This window comes from Falco punctatus (assembly GCF_963210335.1).
Source record: "Falco punctatus genome assembly, chromosome: 6".
In the NCBI taxonomy this organism is placed as follows: Eukaryota; Metazoa; Chordata; class Aves; order Falconiformes; family Falconidae; genus Falco; species Falco punctatus.
In genome coordinates, this window is record NC_137585.1 from 42,757,786 (window position 1) to 42,784,742 (window position 26,957).

A 26,957-nucleotide genomic window follows, 5' to 3' on the forward strand; every position below is an offset into this window, starting at 1 on the left:
TTATTTTTGAGACTTTTATTTAAATAGGGTGTAAGCAAAACAAAAATGAAAGACTTGGGTTTATAAACTCATCTCTGTTTGCTTTGAACATCTGAAGCTTCACAGAACAGGTAGAAAAATGCCTGAAAGGATGAGAAGATTAGTTTGATGAAAGTCATGTCAGAAGATGAAGAAACCACTTCCATTTGTGAAGATCAGTGTAAGAGCTAATATTAGATTCTTGGAACGTTGGCTACATCAGTTGTCTGCAATAGTCAAAGCAATGTGGATGGAATTAGTCAAAGCAATTAAATGTAATTCCTAGCCTGCTATACTGCACGCACTGAGCTGTTGGACCTTTGGTCAGCAGTGGAATTGAAATGTGGTCTGGACAACTGACCTTTCTCTATGTTCTTAGATAAACTGAGGGCAAATGGCATAGTTGATTTTATGAATCAAATGATTTTACTGAACTGAATAAAAATCTCTTCAGTTTTCTTGTAACCAAATTTCAGTCAGAAGATGTTTTAATTTCTCAAACAACATTTTGCTCATCTTCTGAATGTTTCTGAATCCACAGTAGCTTTATTTTTTGTGAAAAGGCAACATGGAGATAAAATTAGGGGGGGTTGTAAATCAAAAAGAAGAAATTTATTGCACTTCTATTTGAATCACGTTCATATGGCTCTCTCTGATCCATATTAAACACTATAAGCTGGCACTGAGACCGTGGGAGAGGGAAAAAAAAAAAAGAGTATGTTAATGATTTTTGTTTGATCTAGAAAGCTTTTACAATTACAGGATTCCTATCACCACTTTCTTAATGAAGGGTAAATGACAGCGTCAGCATTGCTGTAGTGAAATTTTTTTAGGGGGTTATGTTTTAAAAAAAACTGTCAAAGAGATGATTCTAATAGATATTTTTTCTACAGTTTGTAGTATGTTCTTTATCTGTTGTATGTCATATTAGCTCTTTAGCTATTCTATTTCCAGCAGTACTGATAACTAAAAGCTTAGACAATATCTGCATCTCACCAGCCTCCACTAGCTCCCTGATCCATTTGGAGAAATAAATAATAATAATAAAAAAATCCACTTTATTATAGCTGTTTCATTTAAATGTTTGCAAGCCTCACCGAGGCAGTGTGGGCAGAGTCCTTCTAGTGTTGGCTAAGTAAGAGTACGAGTATTTAGAAGCTGAAATTATCCTTACTTTATTGTTAGAAAGGCAGAAAGGTTGAAAAAACCAAATTTATTAAGTACTTGGCAAAATGTTAGTTTAAAGCTTGTACCTGGTATTGGTTTTTATTTATTACATAATATCCATTGTAATTATTTGGGGAATAATATCTATATAACTTAAATAATTGAACCCATAAATTTGGCTTATGATGTACTATTACTAAGCAGGTTTTACTGCAAAATTTGTAGGTTCTGCTAGGGAGGTGCTAAACCCAGCAGCCCAACAGAAGTAAGGCTGTCACATCTCCACACCCCCAGATCCCACCAATCAGCGAGGCTGAACACATATTCCCAGTAGGCACATACAAAACCACACATGTAACAACACCACAAATGCACATGTACGCACAGCCAGACACACATATAACACAGGCAGACATACTCAGCACTCACACAATCAGGACCGATAGCCTCATCCAGTTCCCCTCTCTGTCTGAGCAGGATGGAGGTCTGCTAGCAGGAAAATATGTACAAGGTGAATCCACCTAGCCACTGGATCAGACATTCAGTCAGCTCAGACACAGTCTCTGGATCTCAGTGCCCTAGCTGCTGGCACCTGGATATACAAGCCCCCTAGTCTGCAGCCCCACTCTGCTGTAACCCAACTGTAGCTGCTGCTACAGGTACACACACACAACCACACACCCCCTCCATCTGATCTTGCCCTCAGAGCCCCCCAGACCCTGTGGTCCCTCCAACAGCAGAGACTCCTCTGGTCCCTTCTGTAGCCAGGTCCTCCTGTGGTCTCACCCTTGAAGACACACACCCCCCTCTTGCTCCCAGGCCACTTCACCTACTTGCCAGCAAGTCCAGCTTGATGTTTGCTAGTGCCCACGCACCCACTTGCACACTCACACTTGCTCCAGGTGCTGCTCCACAGGCACATGGGCCTCTGACCCATGGACCCACTCCAGAGGCTTGCACTGGCTTTCACTCACATTGCTCCAGATGCTGTCACCCAGGTACATGAATGTTTTGTCTAGAGTGTGACCAGGCAAGCCCACTGACCACCCACTGTTTATGCTCTGACAGCCCAGTTACCACCTTATCCCTTTATTTTCCCATGCTTGTTCCTCCCCAAACCACATTGATCCCTCCCTTTCTGTACCCCTAACATCCCATAATATGCCTTGTGCAATTTCCAAATGCTCTTTTCCTGTATCCCATAGTGTGGCCCAGACCTCTAGGCAGTAACCCTCCTGACAGATGCTCAAGACTTGCTTCTGTTGACTGATTTTGATGGATATAACACCTGGACACCGGGACTGGTGCTGTCCTGGGACATCCCTGGGAGGGGCCCAGGCATGTGTCTGTTCACTTAAGTCCGTAATTTGGGTTCCTCTTCCTGCCATCTTATCTCTGTGCTCCTCTGTGCTTGCATACGTGGGCCTTTGATGGGCTGAGCTCTCCCTGTGGGTGGCTGGGGCTGGGTAGGATCTGGGTTTCCCTACCTGCCAGTCTTCCTCTGTGCTTCTTGGTGTTTCTGGAGAAGAACATTTTACCACATAACCTAACAGCTTTGTTGCTTTTTATTTTTCCATTAGATATAGCTATAGTGGAGGAGTACAATGGAGGTCAACTATCTGTAATATTCATCAGCCCACGGTGGTTTTATTAAGAACAGAATTGGGAAAACTGGATTTTCCCATCTCAAATGTAGGGATTTAGGAAGGTAGATTGTTGGACCTGGCTGAAAAAAATAACTTGGGGGTACATAAACTAGGCAAATCCTTGCCAACACATGTCAGAAACTGAGGACAAAATGCTGAAAGGCAAGAAATTTCAGCAGTAGTGAGTGGCAAGCTGTGGGAGAAGGCTGTCAAGACAGTGCATACGCCCATTACTGGTGCCCAAAAGATTATTCTCTATCATGTAATACATGATTTAACAGTGTGATTTTAAATGTGATATTCTAAGTGTAGATAAAATCTAGGTGTAGAGGAAGCAAATATAAAAGAATATGAAAATCCTTTAGTAAAAAAAAGAGGCAACCTAACTGAGTAACCATGCTAATTTGTTTGAAATTAATTTTAATACATTCACTTTAGTATTTTGTTATTTTAATATTTTATAGGCTCTTAGTATTTTTTAAATACTTTAGCATTAGTCTACTAGAGTGAATTCAGAAAATTAATCAGACATGAACCTTTATGTTAATACGTGGCTCATTTTGACTCCATTTGTTCCAAGAAAATGTGTGTAACTAATTTTAGTTGATCAAATCGGACATATTTCAGAATAGATTAAGACAGCATTATGATATCAGGATTACATGTAACGGAGCTTTGCCTGCCTATTTCTTTACTTTTTAATGAATTACAGTGAAAAAAAAGCTAATCTGCATGAGTGATACTTGCTATGCTAGTTCAAATATTTTGGCTATTTTTTATTTGCTTAATTCATTAAGGTTTTGGAGGTAGAAGTAAGAAAATTCTGTGCAATTAGTGAGCAACAGAACTGACCTCATCATAACCTTAAACTCAGATATACAACCTAGAGCAGTGGATGCTGAAGTTTTTGATACTACATGACTTTTATCTTGTATGAGGGAGTCAGGTCCCTGCTGGTGTAAGGGTATGAACCGTATGTGAGTATAAGCCCTGCTCAGAATCTAGCAGCATAGTTAGAATATTTTAATTAAAAGAAAATGAGACTACATAGCATGATGTTAAGTGAGAATGGCTTCTGGACCAAGCTCTTTTTTCCGACACCCATGGTTCAGTTGGCTGGGATACCTCTGGGTTGCTCACATGGAGGCAACAATTTTGTGCAAAGCTCTTGCACCTGTGTCATTGAACAGAGTTGCCATTGTGAGTAAATGCAGCAGTTGCATAATGTGATATTGCTAGGATGGTGTGTCTTGTGGTGAGCGTTTTCTCAAGGGAATGAATGTGGCCAATTGCACATTGCGTCTCTGAGACGTTAAGTGCAATTAATATGCTCTGAGTGTGATATATTAAAAAAGTGAGGAACATTCAAGGAAACAGCTGTCTACTGGGCATGGAGTCTGGAAGGTAGGATACCAGATACAGTGGATTTTGGCCCAAGACATCACCAGAGTGATTATTTTGTTTGTAAGATAGATGTATGGTGAACCTGTTGTCTTCAAACGTAATGCTCTTGTATTCTGTTTCACCAAAGTTGGTTTTATTTATCTACAGAAGCAATGCTTTTAAGAGAGGATTCATAGCTTTGTTAGCGATTCAAAAGACAAGTGTGTGTTTTCCCAGGTTTCTGGGTAGGGCCTCACCCACTGTTTCTGTTTAGTCCAACCCTAGATACTTAAACACAACCTTTGTTACCACCATCGGTGCCTGGCAAGGAAACCACAGCTATACACTTGTCAAAAGGATTAAGCAAACAAATATTAAAACTCCAAAGGCAATTATTACATGTCCTCAAGGAGTATGGCAAGAATAGTAACAAGTCCAGTGATGCCATATTGTATGCATAGTTTTAGATCTATTTCATGATACTTTAGAAATTAAATGTGTTGGCATCTTTTGTTCAGCTAATCATACTTTGTACCATTTTGTTATCCAGCCAAACTGCTGAGCAATCATTCATCAGAGCTTCACTCATGAACAATTTATTATTTTACCTGTAGCAGTATTGTAAAATAACAAATTATTTTTAAAAAAGCCTTAATCTTTGTTAAAATTATAATAGCCCCCATTATTAGCTTGTCAACAATAAACAGGAGCTGTGGCTGTTCAGTGTATGGCCATAGCTCTTGAGCTTGTAATGACTGAACATCAGTCAGACACACCTATGTTTTTGTTTATATTTAGAAGATTGCTTACTTGTTCAGAAATTAAGAAATGGGTTTCCATACAAAACATTTATGTCAGATGGACATGTAAGTTCAATGGAGATTTTCCTCTGGGAAATAGATAATGATCAGATGTCCACGCTGATGTTTTACGAAATCTTCTGATCTGCTTATGAATTTCATGATGCACCTGAAGACCTTGACAAAAGCAAACAGAATAGCTCTTCATTCTTGTCTTTAGATAAAATCTCAGCAAGTAGTCTCTGCCAAGAGAGGTCTCAAGCATAGATTCCAGTTTTCCTCTTCAATGTGTACTCCCCATTGTTAGGGGAATTGCTAGAAGGCAGAGGAAATGGTATTACCAGTAAGTTGCTTGTATGCAGTCCTGTGCCTGGGGCTTGGACATTGCAACAAAGGACTGTAATCATCTGTGTGAGCCAGAGGTGTGGAAGGGAGTGACTTGTCTGAAATTTAGACCAAGACTAAGATTGTGATAATGAGTTGTGGAAACAGATGCAGAAAAAAGAAACAGAAGACTACCGAGAATAGAAGTCTGCCATTGCTTGCTAAAATTAATGAAAATAGGAATTTAAGACAATTTTAGGCTTCCTGACTTCTGTTTGGTGATCTTATTTTATGAATTACCCGGTAAGCTTGTTATGATCTGTGCTTGGTTAGTAATCTGCCATCTTTTGACAATAGATCTTTTTGTTACTCTTTTCTATTCTTCTGCTACTTTGAAATCAGACTATTGTACAAAGCTGATACAGGTAGTGACAGACTGAAACTGATAACGGATGCAGCAGTCAATTTAGTGAGCTATTGAACTGCAGGAGGCAGGAAGTACCCCATCTTCTAAGGTCTGCACTGGCTGCTTAATTGCTAACAGAAGCTGTTTAGGATGATATAAATCATGTAAGCCCACAAAATACTGTATTATCCAATGTCAGATTACCACAGCTGCTGCTAGTAGAGAACTCAATACTGTTTTCTTTGCACTCTCTTCTCCCTTTTTCCTTTTCTTTTCCCTTCTCCACGTGCACATACATGCAATCAGGCGTGTTCTTTATAAATGCTCTAGGACTGTAAATACTACCTCTAGCACCACCTGAAGTCGGAAACTGCCCGAGTACAGTAAACTTTGTTTCAGGTTGCAAAAGATATCATTTTGAGAGGTTAGAAAAAAGGTGTTGGAAACCTTACATCCCACAAAGACGAGCGGTTGGAAAGGAGTGTCTGTATATTCCCTGTTTGCTGAGTTTGGAATTAAGTTAATATTGATGTTATTTTATGTATTGTGTTATTAATAGTTAGGCTACTTAGAGCTTTGTATAAGTATATATTATTATTTATATTAAGTAAACATACCTTAAATTCTGGTTATAATGGCAATACCATTCATCCTTAAGTATTTCCCTTGAGCTCCAGACCCAGTGGAATGAATTCTAATAGTTGAAGAATAAACAATGTTAAATGTAAATTTCATAGCTTGTACTAAATTATAATTGCCAGTCATGTCCTACTTCTAAAAAAAAAAAACACAAACGTACAGAGTATTTTGTGTTTGAATTTCCCTAGCTGAATTTATTAGGTACAAGAACTACATGGATATCATTGCACATGAAACAAATGACATATGCAATGAGAATCATTCACTGTTTTTCTTATATTTTTCAGGTCATGGAAATATTTAATAGTAGAATTCATTATATATAAGAACAGAAAGCTGTTATGATAATTACAAAATAAAACATATTTATGGTTTTTTCTCATTCTTTTCTTACATTAACATTCCTTTAGTGTTGTTTGATAGCATATATTATAATTTTATAACAATAATACATTAAATGAGCAATGAAAATTAAAAATACAAAACTGTAATGTTCCATCTTGCAGGTTAGCTTATTTTGTATGTCAAGGTTTTTGTAGAACAGAGATAGCAATTTTTCCAGTGAAATACATCTCACCTAATGCTAGCACCTAAAAATTAGTTAAGTCCTTTAAGTAAAATGTCCAAGCTTCCTCTACAGTTAATGGAAAAGGATAAGGAATTGCAGCAATTTCAGCTTTCGTGTTTTGTTTGTTTCAATGTCCTTATGAGATTTCCACTGGTGTTCTCAATGTGATTTGAAGGGTAAGAATTAAAAGCCAGATTTGATAGTCCATATTTATTATTTGGTTTTTTTCTTTTTTTTTTTTTTTTTTTAACAAACAATGACCAGGGAAAGGTACTATTTGTTTAAATAATTTATAGGAAAGATTACAAAAAATAACAATTCTATAATTTCTACTTGCCTGTAAAATGTTTTTCAGAAGTATTATAGTGGAAAGGAATATCATGGTAGTTTCAACTGTAATCGAATACAGCATGAGGGAAATATGTAAAAAGAGACATTGGGTATGATGATTTTCCTTTAGTGTGTTTAAATTATTTTCTTCCAATTCTTATTCAGATATGCTCTAATACTACCAATCTCACTGCTGTAGCCCAGGTGTAACTAAAAATGTATAGTAATGGTAAGGCATAAATTTTAGGAGTTGCAGAGGAGTAATCATAAGAAAATATTGCAAATACATTGGAGTTGTGAAACTTTCCAAAGTGTGGATATTTTAAAAATAGAAGAATGAACTTATTATTATTATAGTGAGCAGTGAGCATGTATAATTTTCTGTGTCTAATGTAGTTTGAATAGACAAAAAGGTAGCAGAATATTAGAAGTATGTTATACTAATTTTTTACAGCTGACAGCTGCTTTCCAAGGGGCAGTGTTTGTACAGTCTGTTGTAAAAGTAATGTAAACATGGTATAACGATCCAAAAACATTTACATGATATCAGAATTATGAAGAAAATATAAAAAATGGAACACTTCAGTTAGTGATGCACCTTCCAGAACATGCTTTGCCAGTACACAAAACTTGTAAGTATGAAGTGCTACAGTAGACAGAGCACAGGAACTGTCTAAATAATGGTTAATGGTAATTAACTACAGGACAGTGTGTTCTGCTCCTGAATCTATCACTTAAGATTCTGGTTTGTAGAATTGTTTAAAAAATTATGGCATAGAAAGTATTTTATTACATATTGGACATTAGAAATACCATGGACCCAGACTAAATTTAGATTTATACGCCATCTAAAATGCTGACCCAGCTGCTAAATTTCAAATACGGTTATAAATTAAGCAGCTATGCTCTGGTTTCTACTGTTTAGCTATGAAACAAAATTCCTATGGAAAGATATAGAATTATTTGGAATCGCACCATTCCAACAACTTCCAAATGTCTCTCTAGATATGAGATTCTTTGTTATGGAAACAAACATTTTGTTATGTATATTGCTGACTATACTTTAAAAGCAAAATGTAATGGTTGAATTCTTATTTAAGCAAAAAACTTATTTTGAACTTTTAAAAGATACAGCTATGTGTTGGCTAAGTAGTTATGCTTAAAACTCGAATTGTGGCCTGGGAAAATACTTTTTCCAATATAGCAGATGCCTTTCAATGTCTTCAGGGGAAGTTAAATGATTTTACTGACATCAAAAGAATGTAATTAAACACCTATGGTGGCTAAACAAAATAATAGCAAGTAGAGGCTTCTTCACATTGCGTTAGGTAACTATACTTTCACAAATGGGTTGGGCATTTCCTCTGACAGCTCATATATGAAATTTGATTTGGATTAATTAAAATTTGTGGTGAAAATAGCATGTACATTTGTTCCATATTAGAAAAATTAAAATAATTAACAATTTATCGCTAAGTATGGGCTTGCTACTTTGAGCAGCTTTCTAGTATAAAAGGTGTTGCCTGTCTACTAAGAAGTATACTGTAATTGAAAACACAAATTGAGAACATAGAAGAGAATGTTGTATGGCTAATCACTACAACAACCTGCTAGACTTCTTCCATATAGAATTTAAGTAGAGAAGAACTTTAGGAGCCAAAATTTGTTTGCCTAAAATTTTGGGGCCTGAAATTTGGATTCCTCAGCTAATAGTAGATATGTTTTCCATCTTTAACTTATATGATTCTCTAATAACCATGTTACATGTGTCTTCTAATTTCTAGTTTGTCTCTAAATGTATCCTTATGCAGAGATCCTCCTTGTGCGTATCTAACATGGGATGTGAGATGCATCTACTTCTCCTTATCTTTCCTCACTGTTTGAAGAGAAGGACTATGTGTAAGACAAATTATTTAAATGCCTAACTTTTAGGTGGCTGAAGTTACATAAGACTGGCATTGTTTTAATATGATTGGAAAATGTACATCTTGTCTACAACGACTTGATCAGTTAGCAACTGCCACAGGTTAACAAAGACCCTTCTTTTTCTGTACTGTCATGATATCTTCATTGGAGAGGTAATAAAATTTCATCTAATATATGAAATAATTTTCCCAAATGACTTTTTTGATTTTCCAGTCTTTAAACCTCAGATATTATTCCCTCATAAAATCCCCAGACACCATAAGAATGTAAGACTTTCGCAATTTTCTGCCTCTGATAAAGGCCAGAAGATATTTAGAAAAAAACTATATACAGAGGAGTTGGATGCAAATTCTTTCTCCTTGTCTTCCTCCCCTCCTCCCTTTCCAAGGCATCTACCAGTAAGTAGGTTGGGGATTTCCATTTAGCTGAATCAGAGGGTTCTGATGATGTAAAAATTATTTTGCCTTGCATAACAAATCGTGTTACCTCGTATTGTTTGATGAGATTCAGAATGAAACTAATTCCTTGAGTTTGAATGCTTTGAGAACAATGCAGCTATGTAGATCTGTATCTACTCTGTGCTAAAGACATTGCAATCCTCCTTTCCCACAAGTGAAAGTAGTGGTTTATGTTTTTCCATGAAGTAGAGGCAAAGATATAAAAGAGTGGCTGAAAAGAAGATCCATGTCATGAAACAGAAGGACATGACATTAACTAAGATATCCACGTGCATTTAGAAAGTGCTGAGGGCATGCTTTTGTGCATGCTGTGACAAAGACACTTTCTTGTGTCATACTTAGGTTACAGTGTAAGATTTCAGCTATATGTTATAGCTGTATTCTCTTCACCTTACTTCCAGAGTACATATAGAAAATGTATACTGAGTGTAGACTTTGAATAGCAAAGCCAAACCTGGTGAATTAATGACTACTTTAGTGATGTGTTGTGGACAAAAATTCTGCAATACCACAGGCCAAGTCCTGCCAAAAGTCTACACTTCAGCTGTTGGACCATGTAACAGGAAAAATTTTATGCTTCAGTTGTATGCAGGAAGTTCTGTCTGCATTATGTTAATAGAGGAACACTAGCCCATCCCACTTTTAATTCCAACTTCAAAATGAGATGGCTAGTGTGATTGGTTTTGGGGGAAGAGTTACCCTACAGGCATATTACAGAGGTTGTTTATTGCAAGGAGTTGCAAATTCTGACATGAAAGCAAAGGAATCCTCATTGGCGTGAATATTTAAAGTCACTTTAAGATGTCAACATTAACACCACATTGAAAAGGTCAGTATTATGGCAATAATGATCTTGAAGGTGTTAGATTTGGATGTAATCAAAAGGTGTGCATGCCCAGACACTTTTCTGAGCAAAAAAAGACCGAGTAGAAAGCCTATTACCAGGCAAAAGTGACCATTTGGAGAAGTGGCAGTTTTGTCTTTTTTGATCATAATTTACTATTTAGATCCTGAAAGCAAAATTCTTTAGTAGCACAGAGAAGTGATTCTGGACCACCTGGGCCCTCATTGTGTCAGCAGAAAAGATTTGTATGTGTAACATTCAGTGCAAGAGAACACTATATGTGCTGAGTATTGGCCAGCCTGTGGCTTACAGGACACAGAAAGTAGACTTCAGCCAAGTGACGTAAGTATTAAACAGCTGTCCTAGGACTAGGAAACCAAGCAGTTTGTGTCAACAGAGTAGTCCTCATCCTACGTTACCCTAGCTCCTCTGACACAGTATTCTCACAACTGATAAATATTACTTTGTGACTCTACCGCAGCTTACTATTGGCAATTTGCACACTTTTAAAAGTTTTTTAATTATTGTTTGATAAAGACCTATTGCACATGCAATGGTGAATTTATAACACAGAGAATAGCCTGTCTCCTATACAAAACAAACAAGAGGAAGGCTGGAAAAGGCATTCACATGTTTAATGAACTGCTGTTATCATAAGTAATCGACTCCTAATGACAAGAACTAGAGTTCTCATATGGGTAACTCTAAAACATCTTCAGAATTTCTAAACATCTTTGTTTTCTAAATATCTAAACCTAAAGCATGATTATAACCAACCCAGTGGAATGCTAACATAAGCCTTGTTCTGACAGACAGAGGGAACTGCAAACAGAATTAAAGGTAAATACTGGCAGAGTTATGAGTGATCTTATCACAGAACTGGAATGATTCAGGCCTGATAGAACTTCAGGAGGTCTTTAGTCCAACCTCCTGCTTAAAGCAGGATCAACTCTGTGATCAGATCAGGTTGCTCAGGTCTTCATCCAGTCAGACAAACCTCCAAGGACGGAGATTACCCAACCTCTCTAGGTACCCGTTCCAATTCCTGGTTAGTGTCATAGTGATTTTTTTTTCCTTATGTAAAGTTGGCATCTCATTTTTCCTTGTTCTCCTACCATGCACCTCAGTAGAGAGTCTGGCTTCATCTTGTTAGTAACCTCCTGTTAGGTATTGGAAAGCTGCTATTAAGTCCCCGCAATGACTTCTTGTCTTCATGCCAAGCAAGCTCTTTTCTCAGCCTCTTCCCTCATCTGTCATTATGTTCCAGTGTATCACATTTACAATGCACATATAGAATAGCATACATAAAAGTAAAATATACATGTAATGATTTACATAGATCCTATCATAAAGCCAAAACCCACTTATAGCTAAATCAGATAATAGGAAGAATTTAGCAAGATACGAATGACATTTGGATACTACTTAAAAGCATTTTACTAGGGGCTGTCAAGCGTGCTATCACACCGTTAGGAAGACTATTCTTATTAAAAAAAAAAAAAAAAACAAAGAAATGAAACTAAATAAAAACACTCAGCATTTAGAAAGGAAATGAAGAAAAGAACAGAAATACTCATAAGAAGTGGAAGATGGGAGAAACTAATGCTACTACTGAACATCAACCAGAAACTAGGAAATATGAGAATCTTATAAAAATAAAAGGTACAAAGAGAAAGTTATAACAGAAAGTATAAAGGACAATAAGTTTCTAACGCACAGTAGGAAAGAAAGGATAAGCTATTATTTGTTCTCTTAGAAAATAAATACTGGAAAAAATTGTCAGTAAAACATCCAAGAATCACTGTTCAATAACTGTTGAATAGCTAAACAAAATTATCTGAGTATTTCCAGGCCTGCCTATCCAACTTTGATTAAAGACAAAGTATAAAGTGCTTAATACTAGACATTATTAATAAAATATTGAAAGGGGGTAACCTAGTCAATACCAGTCAGAACTGGTTTATAAAGAATGACAGTCATATAACTACCTTGTTATCTTTTCCTTATGAGGTTAAAAGCATAATCTGTAAAGGTAGTGTTGCACTTCGCAGAGATCTATGAAGAGATGTGGTACTGCACTAAATTTTCATTAGGTGTATTAATGTTAGAGCAACACCAAGAGTTCAGTGGCTTATATATTGCAGACCTGCAATTACAGGCATTGCTGATGAGGTTTTACATGAGCTTATTCTTAGTCCAACACTTTCAACATGTTTTATCAATTATATGGTGTGAAATTACCACTGACAAAGTTGCAACGGTGACAATAGTAAGCACTGAGGAAGACAAATCAATGATACATAACAATTTAGATAATTTAGCAAGCTGGAAGCTATCAAAACATACATGTGAAATACAACCAAGTGTAAGATTGTGCTTCTGGATAAAAAAGGCCATGTGCTAGAGGTAAAAGGTGAGAGTATATTTACCCAGTATGAAGCACAGAGGCTTAAACTGATTCAGGGTCACCATGAAAGCACATACTCAGGGTACTGAGGAGAGCTCAGGCAGTTGCTGGATATAAAAAGAGGACTACATTGTAAAGAGAAGCAACACCATTTTATATCACTCCTTTTGGCATATTTTTTTTTTACTGGTATACTACAGCCAATTAGGGAATTAATAGTTCAAAAAAGAAGTTGAAAACTCAGAAACTGAGAAACAGCTGTGACAAATCTAAACTCATACGGGGTTTATCTCCTATTATACAAGACAGGAAGATAATGTGATAATATAGTCTTTCTTGAAGATAATCTCTGTGATAAATAATAAATCTGCTCATGCTCTTCATTTCAACAGGCAAAACAATATCTAAAAGCAATAATGAAACAAAAATAACAGGCAAATGTTAGTAGTGAAGGTAATTTGCACATGGAGAAATTTACAAAGAGATTTTGTGGATTTTTTCTTCACTGGAAACTTAAATTGAGATTGCATGTGATTGGAAGATAAATGCTGTAGGTTATCCATAGCTTTTGGACTGGTTGCAGTAACTGACTCAGGCAAGCCTCACAACTTGTCATGTGGAGCAGGTTAAAGATGAGCATAAGAGTCTTTCATAGCCTTAAAATCAGTTAAGTATGGTAATACAAGGTGACAGCTCCATATGGTCAATTCATTAAGATGAAGTTGTTGTTCAGTGTTGTTTGGGGAAGGAACGCTCTTTACTGTTCCATTGGCAATTAAAGCAGCTTTCTAGCATAAGTATGCTAAGTGCTAGAATAAGCTTATCAAATAGGAAAGCTGTGGATGCTGAGCCTATGTTGCCTGTCACTAAACTCAGGGTGCACCTTCTCTGTTACTGATACTTGCTGTATCAAGCACGCTGATATATGAATAGCTCACTGCAGTTTTTTGGAAGTTAGATCCAGCACATGCTGATTTGATTACACAAAACACAGTATTGTGGACAAATTAAGCACCGTGATTTTGCTGTGAATGATTGGAAGAATTAATAATATAGATTTTGAAACTTCCTATAAAATGAGAATTTTTTTAAATGAAGAATGTATGTGTTTTCTGTCTTGTTTGATTTTGAAAGATTCCATCATCTTTTCTTGTAATTATTCTTTGTAACTGAAATTTCTTATTCACCAAGGGCTAATTCATTATGTTTTGTAAAGTGAGTTCCTTAAAGTATTTGTTTGAAGGTGGCTGTTGTCTCCCATTGTTTTGGAATGAGGTTAAGCTTCTTGTCAAGATGGTGAGCCTAAAACCAAAAAAGGTAGTCCTTCGTGTGTTTAGCTTAAGTGAATGTGAAAAGATGTGCGAATGAAGATGCACAATAGCATATGAAAGAAAGTAACACAAGATAAGGGTGAGAACACAGAAAACACTTTCCACAGTGGTAAAGTGGTGTTATAGAAGTTGCTTTTTCCAACAAAAGTTAAAAAATTTAAAAAGATAAAAGGAAACACAGCTGAAGACCAGCTAGTTACCAGTGTGTTCCATAGATTAAAATGCCTGTTGCAATGTAGAATCTTGAAAATAAACTGAAATATTTTCCTGTAAGGAATATGTGTGTTCAATATGAATTTAAGAAGACTGAAATAATAATATTTGGTTATAATCAAATAACACCTTGCAGCACTACAAACATTTTTGTGTCCTATTGAATCAGGTCAGGGTTGTGCTTATCTTTTCCAAGGCAGACTTGCATTTCATTAAATATGGTCTATCAAGCATGCTGGGCAACAGATAACAAATACGCTTTATAGCCCTGAACCATTTTGCTTTTTCTTAGACTCTCTTTGTGTCTGTATTACTCTACTTTGTTAAAATTAAGCTTCTGTGTATTTGGTTTGCATGGCAAGGTTTTGGTAGTGGGGGGACTTAGGGTGTGGTTTCTGTGAGAAGCTGCTAGAAGCTTCTGTTGTATCTGACAGAGCCAATGTCAGCTGGCTCCAAGATGGATCCGCCACTGGTCAGGGCTGAGATCACTGGCAATGGTGGTAATACCTCTGTGACAACATATTTAAGAAGTGGAAAAACTGCTGTGCAACAGCAGCCAGAGAGAGGAGTGAGAACATGGAGAGCAGCAGCCCTGCAGACACCCAGGTCAGTGCAGGAGGGAGAGGAGGTGCTCCAGGCACCAGAGCAGAGATTCCCCTGCACCCTGTGGTGAAGACCATGGTGAGGCAGGCTGTCCCCCTGCAGCCTATGGAGATCCACAGTGGAGTGGATATCCACCTGCAGCCCATGGAGGACCCAATGCCAGAGCACGTTGGTGCGTCCCAAGGAGTCTGTGACCCTGTGGAGAACCTGTGCTGGAGCTGGCTTCCAGCAGGACCTGTGACCGTGGGGAGTATGTAGCCCAAACTGGAGCGGGTTTGCTGCCAGGACTTGTGACCCACCATGCTGGAGCAGTCTGTGCCTGAAGGACTGCACCCCATGGAACGGACCTCTGCTGGAGCAGTTTGTGAAGAACCACAGCCCACGGGAAGGACCCACTTTGGAGAAGTTCATGGAAGACTGTCTCCCATGGGAGTTACCCTACACTGGAGCAGGGGAAGAGTGTGAGGAGGAAGGAGCAGAAGAGATAACCTCTGATGAACTCACTGTAGCCCCTGTTCCTCATCTCCCTGCACCACTGAGTGGGAGGAGGTAGAGGACAGTCAGGAGTGAAGTAGAGCCCAGGAAGAAGGGAGGGGTAGGAGGAAGGTGTTTTAAGATTTTGGTTTTATTTCTCATGAACCTACTCCAGCTTGGATGGTCATCAATTAAGCTAATTTCCCTGAGTCAAGGTTGTTTTGCCTGTGACAGTAATGGGTGAGTGATCTCTCCCTGTCCTCTTGATCCACAAGCCTTTTGTTGCCTTTTCTCTCCCCTGTTCAGCTGAGGAGGTGAGTCATAGGGCAGCTTTGGTGAGCACCTGGCATCTAGCTGGTGTCAACCCACCACATTGTGCTAAGGAATTATGTGTGATTTCGGACTGTTGCCAATGATCTGAAGAATGACAGAATTCGATTATAGCAAAAGGAAATAAAATTCAGGGCATTATGAGAACCGGTATGTTAAAAGCAGAAAGCGGTATAAGTCATAAGGATTTGGAATGTATGAATAATATCATTAAATGAAAGGTAGCTTAGTGAAATATATGTTATCTGGAAAATTATTTGATTTGTATATGTGATTAAGTGCTCCCAGGTGAGTGTCTAGGTAGTTCAGGCAATGATATGCAATATTGTGACCTGACATATCACCCTTCAGAAGGCTGTTGTACAACGATTATATGTACACAAGGAAATCTAATAATTTTTTTATTTGCTGTTTTGTGGCTAGCACATGAACTGAATATATGATGATAAGAATTGCTGGCATTGGACTGTATGCTTAAGGTATGGATAATAGCCAGTTTTAGGAAGGGCATGATGAAAGTGTGAAAGAAGGCAGTAGCTGCTAGAAAAATGTGTGACAGTATCATGGGAATAACAAAGCACTTGCCTGTTGAAGCAGGATGTTTTAATCTTTGTATTCCAGTCACTTCATGAGTACCATATATTACTGTTTGATAACCAATACCAGTGTTAAGCTTGCTACTTCTCATATGCTCTAGTTAGGAACCTCTGTATGATCAAGTCTTGTGACTTGGCAAGCCTTAACAAGATGAGCCACTGAAACACCATTAGAAGCAGACTTGTTGGCAGTAAATTACTAAGTGAACTCTGCAATGCCTGAAGGAGAGTGGAGCTCCTTGAGTGCCCAGACTGGTCAGTGTACAAAGCACACCTGCTGTACATAAATAAAAACTACCTGCCATTTTCTGTGACTTCTCCACAGGCGAGTCTTCCATTCTCATCTCAGACATATCCACTTTTGCCAAGGCATTTTCTTACTCTTTGCCAAAAATCTACATGAGGAAAAGCATTAGCACTCTGTTATCAAAGCACTCCCTCATTTTTTTCAGTTCTTAGGCATTCACAACTCAGGAAACCTCTTATTTGTGCAATCCCATTCAACAAATTCACAACCTAAGTTCTCAAAAGCATCATTTAGATGCCTATTTAGATTAGCTTTTCATAATTTTGTTTCTAAATTCCTATACACTTGAACAATAGTAATCCAAACAGTTGTAAAGCTTCTAGACCATTATAATAAAAACTAAGAACCTTACCAGTAATTCAGCATAATAAAGTCTGTCAAAAAGATGCTGTTCTTTTTAGAAGGGCATCAGAGCTGCATCTGGTATATATTCTTGTTAAACCAAACGTTTTTTTTCCAACTTAGATAATCTGTCATAGTTGTTGAAATGACTATAAACAGCACCTGAAAAACTAAGGAAATTAGTTAAGGTACTATTCGATATAATTTTTACTCAACAAGCTACATTTGCCTAAATTATTATCTTCGCTGTTGTTTATAACTTATCATTTGTGGTCTTTTATGAGCTGTCTGTAGTGTGCTTGCATGCAGAGAAATTTTGTTACATCATATAAATTCTGAGAATTCATTAAGCAGTAACAAGCCATTAATCTACATGTTTGCATACAAAATAGGAATGTAAGCACCCACTCTCTCATAGGTATGCATTTTCATGAACTTTTAAATTCAATTTTTTATTGATATGTATGTGGACTAGTGCAATGCATATGCAGGAATTACTAGAAACTATTTGTGCCTATTACTACTACACCTATTTAATTGCAATAAATAGTGCACTTCTGTGAGATTTTGCTTTCACTATTCAAGTTTTGAAGAAACAATCTTAAGCACCTTCCAAAAGAAATGGGAAAAACCCAAACCACAGAACTTCAGTTTATCATCTGAAATCCAGACCCTAAAGTGGATTAATGAGCCTTCTTCCTCACTGTCTTTCTGCCTTCAGTGCATGCCATGAGTATCTATTTCAATAGGATTTTCACAATGAAATGTCCTTTAGCAACTGAAGCTTGAGCCCTACCAATCAAAACCATTTTACCTGGAAAATAGCATAAAACATCGTGGTGGATTGACCTTGGCTGGCTGTCAGACACCCACCCAGCCACTCTGCCGCTCAGCTTACTCAACAGGATAGGGGGAGAAATAAGATGGAAAAGCTTGTCAGTCAAGATACAGACAGGATCACTTACCTATTATCATTATGGGCATAACAGATTCTACATGGGGAAAGTTAGTTTTATTTATTGCTGATAAAAAATAGGGTAGGAAGGTAAGAAACAAGGACAAAAACTAAAACACCTTTTGCCACCCACACCCTTTTTTTTGACTCCTCTACCCAGCCAACTCCCCTGAGAAGTGCAAGGGGATGGGGAATGGGGGCCTACAGTCAGTTCATGACAGTTCCTCTCTGTAGCTCCTTCCTCCTCACACTTTTCCCCTGCTCCAGCATGGGTCCTTCACAGGCTACAGTCCTTCAGGATAAATCTTCTCCAGTCTGAGCTTCTCTCTACAGGCCACAGTTCTTTCACGACATATTCACCTGCTCTGATCTGGGGTCCTTCACAGTCTGCAAGGAAATACTTCCTCCACCATGGTCCTCTCCATGGGCAGCATGCAAATCTCTGCTCCAGCACCTGAGGCACATCCTTCTCATCCTTCTCTCAGACCCTGGTGTTTGCAGGATTCCTTCTCACACATTTTTTTCCTCAGTCCTCACTGCCTATATGATTTTTGGTTCTTTCTTAAATGTGTTTTTTCAGAGGTTCCACCAGCTTGTCTGGTGAGCTCAGCTGTGTCCTGTGGAGGGTCTGCTTTGGACCTGGCTGGATCCAGCCGTCTGCAATGGGGCAGCCCCAGGCTCTTCAGACAGAGGCCACCTGCTTCAGCTCCCTTGCTGCAACACCTTCACATCTAGACCTAATGCAAACAGTATGTTAAAAAATATTCAACCAGCACAAATCATAAATAGGGTCACTTAGCAACTTACAGAAACATATTTATATGTTTGATCAGAAGAACTGTCACTCTAGTATTTAATCCTTTATTACTTTCAGAATATAATCTGCACTCTATTTTCATGGTTTTTCATAATTTTAAATGTTATTGAAATAAGGTTGCTTTTGGTGATAATAATGCAAATGGACTTGTGTTTTCTATGGGAAATACTAAATTGTCTCAGTTAAATGGGTCTGTGATAACAATACACAAATCCCAAAGGAGCCAGAAGCAATGTAAGTGATGACTAGAAACTGGATGTGTTGGCTTAATCTGTTTTCACTGAGACTATTACTAATTAAATGTTACTAATATTTCTGCCAGTTACAGAAATGACCTCAGGAAATTTCTGTTAATCCTCCTAGACACCATGACCTCAGTAAGAACAGTTCTATTTTTTCCTCTTAAGAAAATAAAATGGAGGACAGAATGGAAAAAAAAGTCTTAACCATTTTGCCTTACAAATAATTTACATATTCATATCCAGAGCCAACCTTTCCATTGTTGTTTGTAAGTATATGTCTCATTTATATTATGCTTTTTCTATCTGCTCAGAATAACAAATGAATCAAAATGTATTATTTGCCCTCATTACCTCTAAGTGAATAGACAGTTCACAGGAACTGCCTTTCTTGTGGCATTATTAGGACTTGGTTTCTGGAAACAAAATTAAGAGCCCTGGCTATGCTTATAGATACATAATGCATTATAACATAAAACTCTGTATTGGTTTTTCTCATTGGAAATACTTTCCAGAACAACTATTAATTTATTTATTCATTAGAAGTTTTAAATACATATTTTCACTTTTTTTTTTAGTAGTCATCTTTTGAGTATGCTCTTCTTAATGTCCTGAACCATCCATTTACAGTACCAAAGTAGACTCTTGGTCTGCTTTTTCCCTTATTACCTGAAGAAACTCAGAAGTGGCAGGTTTTTCTGTAAGCCATATTAACTATTTCATTGACACAGACAGTGATAAATAAAAAGTATAAAATATCACTGACTGCTATATGACTTCTCAACAGAAACTGGAAGCAATTCCCTGAAAAAAAGAATTGCTTTCAGTTTGCATATATGAGTACAAACATTCCAAAATTTCTGAGGAGAAAGCACGTATTGTCACATCTGAAATATGATTTAGACACATATGTAAGTGGGATCCCCAAGTGATGTTCCAAAGAATGAAGGAGCCAAAGGGTTTGATGCTGGCATTGCTTTCTAGTGAGACTTTGACTAGAAAATGCACCAGATCTTGTACTTTCAGTGCTAGTGGGTATAAATAAATCAGAAGTTTCTGAGAAGGTCCACACAAAATATTCAAAGCATGAGAAAACTTTTGAGATGTGGAAATCCAAGCTCAATTTAGTGTGTGTATTACAAAGAATGTTAAGTTTTGGTCATGAATTCAGTAACAGGGCTTTCCAATTAACTTGAGTGAAGTTACAACAGTGATTATAGGTAAACACTAGGTAGAGAGATTCTAGAAATAACGTGTGTTCCTTTCACTGCCACTGTGGTCAACTGAAGAAGGGTTCAAGTGGCAAAGCTTCTTCATCACTGAATATTTTTTAATTAATGTAAAAAAGAATACTCTGAAGTGTCATAAGACCATGCCATGCAAGTTAGACCATGAACTGTAATGTAAATGTAAAACCATTGTCTGGTTTTACAGTCAATAGATCTGTTGAGCTCACCTTTGAAATCTATGACATTTCAAACAAGACTCTTCATAAATTGATGCTGTTATATGTGGCCCAACTGAATACAATAAGGATCTTGGAATTAGTTCAGTACGTATAGATAACTCCCTTCTATACTGAGAATAATGGAGACTTATTTCTTCAGAAAAATATGCAGTATTTTTAATATGAGGCAAAAATCATTACAAATTAGGCAATATAGAAACATAGAATCATAGACCCATTTAGGTTAGAATGGACCTTTAAGATCATTGAGTCCAACTGTTAACCTGCACTGCCAAGTCCACCACTAAACCATGTCCCTAAGTGCCCCATCTACATGCCTTTTGAATGCCTCCAGGAATGGCAACTCAACTACTTCACTGGGTAGCCTGTTTCAGTTTCCCAGTCTTTCATTTTCACACTGAAATACTGTTATTTCTGAGTAGATCAATTTTAAGTGTGAGTGCAACGTGTTAAACTTTAAAGTGGAGTTAAAATAATTAAAACTACTTCTATTAGCTTCAAGCACCATGGTTCCATTTAAGCAAAGGAATTAAGCACATGCTTCAGTTCCAATGAAATATTTGTGTTATTAAAAGCTAATGAGCAATTATTTGCAATGATGGTTAAAACCCTACCATGCTATTTCTGGGAATCCTGTAGTTTCCGTAGGTAAGAAAAAGGTGGTAAGTGTCGAGGTCCTCTGAGGCCTGGAGATAACACATTCAGCATTATATCACAATAAAAGTATCAATTACTATGTTTCCTGGTTTTATTATTGTAGAGGCAACAGTATTACTGTGTCGCAGCACTCTCCAAACTGTCAAGCTGGAACAAGGTCTTTTACCATCTCATCCATTATACTCTTCATACAGTCCCTCTGCTGCCTTCTTATTGTATGGCTTTATTGCAAAGGAACTCAAAGCATTTCTGTTCAGAAGCAGGTAAGCTGGCCTTCTGTATGAATCGAGGTAATAGCGATAACAGATAAGCTTCAGTTTTACATTCATATTGTTTATGTTGTGATGAGAAGCTTATTTGAAAATTGAAAAGAAAAACATCATACTTTGCTTGAATATAAATTGATTTGTGTGTGTGTGTGTTTTATAGGAACACAAAATTATGTAACCTAATATTTGGATTGCTGTATACTTTCACTAATGAATTTTATGTAGTTAGTGGGAAAGCAGGTAACTCCTTCCATACTCTTCTCTCATTTATGAAAATTCATTTGACCTGTGTATTTTTACAAAAATGAAAGATGTGTAGATATCTGGCAATCCTTGTCACTGACAATTATTGTCTTTTCCTAATTTTTCTGAATCAAGACACAAACTGACTGCTTTTATCTTTCACCTGTTGTGCTAAATTTCCATTTACTTTCTTTATTGCTAACTGTGAATAGTAAAGTTACAGAAAATCAAGCAAGTGAAAAGACTAACACTTTTGTAAAGATAAATCTGTATTTAAACCTTTAGCTAGGCCAATAGCAACACAGGTCACAGGGATCTTCATAAGGATGATTACATGTGAATGCTGGGTCTTGGTTTGGCCTTTTCTAACTAACAGATCAGTTGACCCAAGTTGATCAGGAGAACTATAACTACCTGGTTCCCAGAAGTTCAGGTATGCAGATATAGGAGCCACAAAGAGCTGATAGTTCTGCACAGATTTAAAACGTGTTAATGTAAATAGGTGTTCCTGGACTCAGTATATCCAAACTAATATCTCCAGAAAGAAGGCCATGGATCACCACAAACTAGGTGTCATGAAATAAATTAGTGTAGCTGTGCTTCTCTGAAAAGCAAAATCTATAACTGGCTTTGCCATATGCAGTATCAGCATCCCTACAGAAAGTACACTGTGGCTGAACCACTTTGAAATTGTTTTCCACATGGTAAGAACAATCTTCTTAAAAAACATCTGAAATATTTGTTGGACAGAATTATTAGTCATCTAAATAGTTCCATCGGATCAGTGTTCTAAGTTATTTTTATGACTGGAACGTATACTGAAGAGATGCAGATGCAGAAATGAGCAGGGGGCTACATGTGTCACCACCATACATCTCCAGAGGTAAATTTTTGTGCTGCACTGTCTGGTGAGAATCTGACAAGAATAAAAGACTAAAATGCTAAAAGCTTCTTCTTCCTTCTTGCTGTCACCAGAAAATCTTTACTTGCTGTCACATTCTGGAAACTGTTCCCACTTTGTTTGTTGTGCCTCTTTAGTGCAGCTGAAGTTCCCCATCTTCTTTTTCTAAAAGTTTCAAAGCTTTTATTTCCTCTGTGATATTTTGCCTGAAGGTAGTGCATTACATTTGCGGTGTACCAAGGTTTCCTTCACGTGTTTCATTATGGTTGTTGCCTTTCTCTGCAGCAGCAGTCTATGTTTATAACTTAGCAGTCCGGTTTGTTTGCCCAACTCCCTTTGCATTCCTGGGACTTACAACTCACTGCAATATTAGTTCTTGTTGCCAGGGCACTTCGTATAACACTTGACTCTATTTTAATGTACACCTATTTTTGGAGCAGTGCAATGAGCAGAACTTAGCCTTAGTCGTTTATTTTGCTCAGACATTTATTTGGAAGATATTAGTTCTGTTAGGGTATCCACAGATGACAAATTTCTCCATTCATCAGTAGTAGACCAAATATGGCCAAGACCAGATGCTCGCAGCTTAAATGTGCATGCAGAAAGCTTATACTCTTTGTGTTAGATTAGTCCCAGATAATCTGCATTGGTAATACGTGTTCTCAATTTCCTTCTTCTACACTATGCTCACTTGCCTGTCTGTGAGAGCAAGTTGGATGTAAGGCACTACTAGTAGTGAGTGGAGTGCTCTAGTTTGGTGCCATACTGTACTAGCTTTGAACTAATATGGCTAATATAGGTAATATTCACTAAAATAAGATGGTGTTGGCTCTGAGGGGCTAGCACAAAGCTGCTAAGCTTATGCAGTGCTGTTGTATAACCAGTATAGTGACGCTTGCCTTTGGCTGAACTGTCTGATCTCTTCTGCACAAGCTATGTCATCTCAAGTGAGGCTGCCCCAGGCTCTTTCGAGGAGAAAGTCGTGAAAGCTCTGGCTTCTTTAGCATGTATTACATGAGCTGAAAAATGCAGTGTCTGTGTGCAGGCAGCCTGGACCGGAGGCTAGGATGTTGGCTTTCCCAGCTGTGCTTTTTAAATCTGAGACAGGCATTCCCACCAGGGGAAAAAGCAACCAAATGTCATCACCAGTTAAACAAAGGACTGTTTTCTCCTAGGAATCTTTTGTGTTGCCTGTATTTGAACGTGGCTTGGCTTTAAATCTCAATTGAAGGGAGGTACCTGAGCACAGACAGCAAAGCAGTCCATAAAAACAGGAACTGTGAGCCTTAAATGCACTGAGTGACAACACAACCGTCACAATGGAATGAAAGATGCCTTTGTGAAAGACTGTAATTCATGTCCATTAAAAGACAAAGTAAAATTACAGGTGGGTGTGACAGGATTGGGAAGCTGATCTGTATTTTCACACCATTATAAAATGCCTAGATTTGCTTCTTCAGATTTTATACAAATAGCACAACAAAAGTCTTCAAGCGTTTACCACTGTTGTGTTTAGCTTGATCATACAGTCATTAGTTCCTGCTTTGCTTTCTTCCACCTACTTTTTCCTTGTCTAGTGCTTTCTCCCTATTTTCTCAGTTGATGCAAACCAGTACATTGAAATATTTTTCTGCAACTGGAATACTTCTGATCAACAGCAGTCATTTACTGTGCAACTATATCCAGTTTTTCCAGTTGTTCAGCCCATGTCCAGCCCCCTGTCTCCGGTGGACTTAATTCAGTGTATTTCTGCAGCTGCAGAATCAATAGATTGACTGGTATTAAAAGGAAATGCAAAAATCAAAGAAACTGTTTCAATACGTAAGGAACCTCTGAGGCCAGTTTTTCCCTAGGAGATCGAGGATGGTATGGGGATGGAAAAAGGGTTGGTTCATACAGAAAGGATGTATCCTTCTGGATGTTGTTGTGCAGCAATCTATCTTATATTATGTAACTGAAAAAATAATTTTCAGGTTTAAATAATAACTTCTGGTGTCCATATAATGGATGTGAATGAGAACATCATATCTGAACAGTCAGTCAGGAGGGCGTTATCCTCAGAAAGTCTTTCTAGGCACATGAACATGATCAGTGTTATCAAACTGTCCCCCAAACAGCCATACAAAGCAGAGAACAGGATTTTGTCTACTTAAACCCACTGCTTCATCTTGTACAGCAGTGCTGATAGTGTTCACTGTTCCTCCTTTTCAATGGGTGCATCTGATAATGGACTTCCACGCAGATGTGCTGAAAGGCATCTCTAAACCTAGGGAAGGGCAACATTGCTTTGCACAGTTATTTTCTTAAATGAAGCATAATTGTTAGCACAAAGCCTTCCAACAGTTTTGGAATGTATATTGTCACTACATATCTCTCTGGGGAGAGATGGGAAGATGTGAAATACCACAAAAAGAATAACCATGAAAACAAAGAATACAGCTAACCAATGTACCTTTCAAATAGATTTATGTTCTTCTGAACAGATTTTATTTGGGTATCTGAGTCAATTATCCTAAATGTAGACCAAACAGTGGCATATTCAATACTCCAACGGCACAAAGGTTTTGGCAGCAGATAACTCATAGTTTATCCCTCTTTGCATGTGGTAATACACCCAGAGCATGCCATTTGTGAGCGTAATGACAATTCCTGTATTCCCTGACTGCCTAGAGGAAAAGGTTTACATACAACATTGTTTCTGGCTGAGGGACAGTCATCTAAAAAGCTTGAAACTTAAGCCTCTCGTTAGTTTCACAATGTCTGGGAGATCTGGGACAGCATGTTCCTGCAAAAGCCCTGCTTAAATCTGTGGCCAGTTTCTCCCAAGCTGTGATCAAGACAGAGAGTATGCATAAGCTGTTTCATTTATTAAAGGACTGAGGCAACCTGACAACTGATCATTTTAAGAAAAGATAGTTAAAGTAAAATGTGTGAAATCAGCTGGGCTCTGCAGGACTTCATTCCATTGGTGGCATCACAGCACTGGCGACCACTTGGTCAGAGAAAGATACTGTGAAATGTAGACAGGAACTGACTGCTACAGTTTGCTTTCCTCCTTTCTAATGTATTTTGAGTGTTATTGGTATGGAAAGTCCAGAAACTTCAGAGCCATTATTATGAAGCTAAAAGGCAATGTTCAATGGGCTACCTAGCCCTTTGTCTGTCCTTGGTGCAGCAATTTGAAATCCAAAGTAGGTCACAAGTCAATTCATTTTGTAGACTTGACCTTGTACTCAGTGGACATTTAATCACATCACAAAACCACCGGATAATGGTATAAATACCAATTTTGAAACAGCCCTTTTGGGACAGTATCTTTATCTTGGCAACTGGTTTCCACTGAAAAGAGACCAAAAGAGTTCAGGATAAAAACTCTAAACTTCTAAAATACTATTCTCTTGCATCATGTGCACTTGTATATTGATAGCTTGACAGCTGGATATTCCAATTACATTAATTTCTTTGATATCTGAAGTCATATACAGAAAATGTGACTAGATATACAAACAGGAGATGAAGACTACCCTCCCAGTGCTAAAGATCAGTTGCAGTTTAGTCAGTCATTTTATTTGCTTTGTTTCTCCTGTCTTTTTTCCCTCCTCTGTTATATATGCTGTTCTATCTGTCCTGCTGCTGAGGCTTAACAGCAGCCAGTGTATAGCCCTCCTCTGTGGATAGCGTTAGGAAGGAGTCCACTATGAAGACCATGCCAAATGGAAGAAGGACCTGGAGTGAAGGATACGATCTTGCCATTAAATCTTCTATTTATGATCAAATATGATCAAATACAGAACAGTGAGATCTGAGGTTATTCCAAGGATGAACTTGCTTCTTTTCCTTAACTGGTGTTGTTCTTACTGAGAAAAAAAAAAAAAAAAAAAAAAAGTAAAGCATGTGCTTTGAGCTGAATTAACTGTGACTGAAATTCTTGGCAGCTTTAAAGAAAAATAGTCATAGCTAATGCTTCATACTAACACAGCATTTCATATTGAACTTCCTTGTTTCTTCTACATTTATCTGCTTTCCTTTATATTTTCAAAAATAAAATGCTGTAGGGTGGCACTTTGGGGTTGGGGGCGCAGTATTTTTTTTTCCTCTATGTATGTATCTAGATTGGCAATGAAGTGTGAGATTAGCCCCTTTAATGGGATCCCTAGAAGAGTCAACCCCCAAATTCTAAAGCTCTTCAGAGTTCTTCTGTTAACAAGATAGTACACATGAGATGCCTGGAGTGAGGAACAAATGAATTTAATTATTCTGAATAAGGGAGGAGAGGACATCCACACATACTAGGAA

The 26,957-nt window shown here is 37.7% G+C and overlaps 1 long non-coding RNA gene across 1 annotated transcript in view; it reads right to left on the reverse strand.

The window, feature by feature from the left end:
• LOC308066670 overlaps positions 1–26,957 on the reverse strand; it is a 52,672-nt gene that overhangs the window by 17,583 nt on the left and 8,132 nt on the right. The window contains exon 2 of the long non-coding RNA XR_013929247.1: positions 1–26,518. This exon is cut by the window's left edge and continues 17,583 nt beyond it. This is a non-coding gene — a long non-coding RNA (uncharacterized lncRNA). The remainder of the gene's footprint in view (positions 26,519–26,957) is intronic.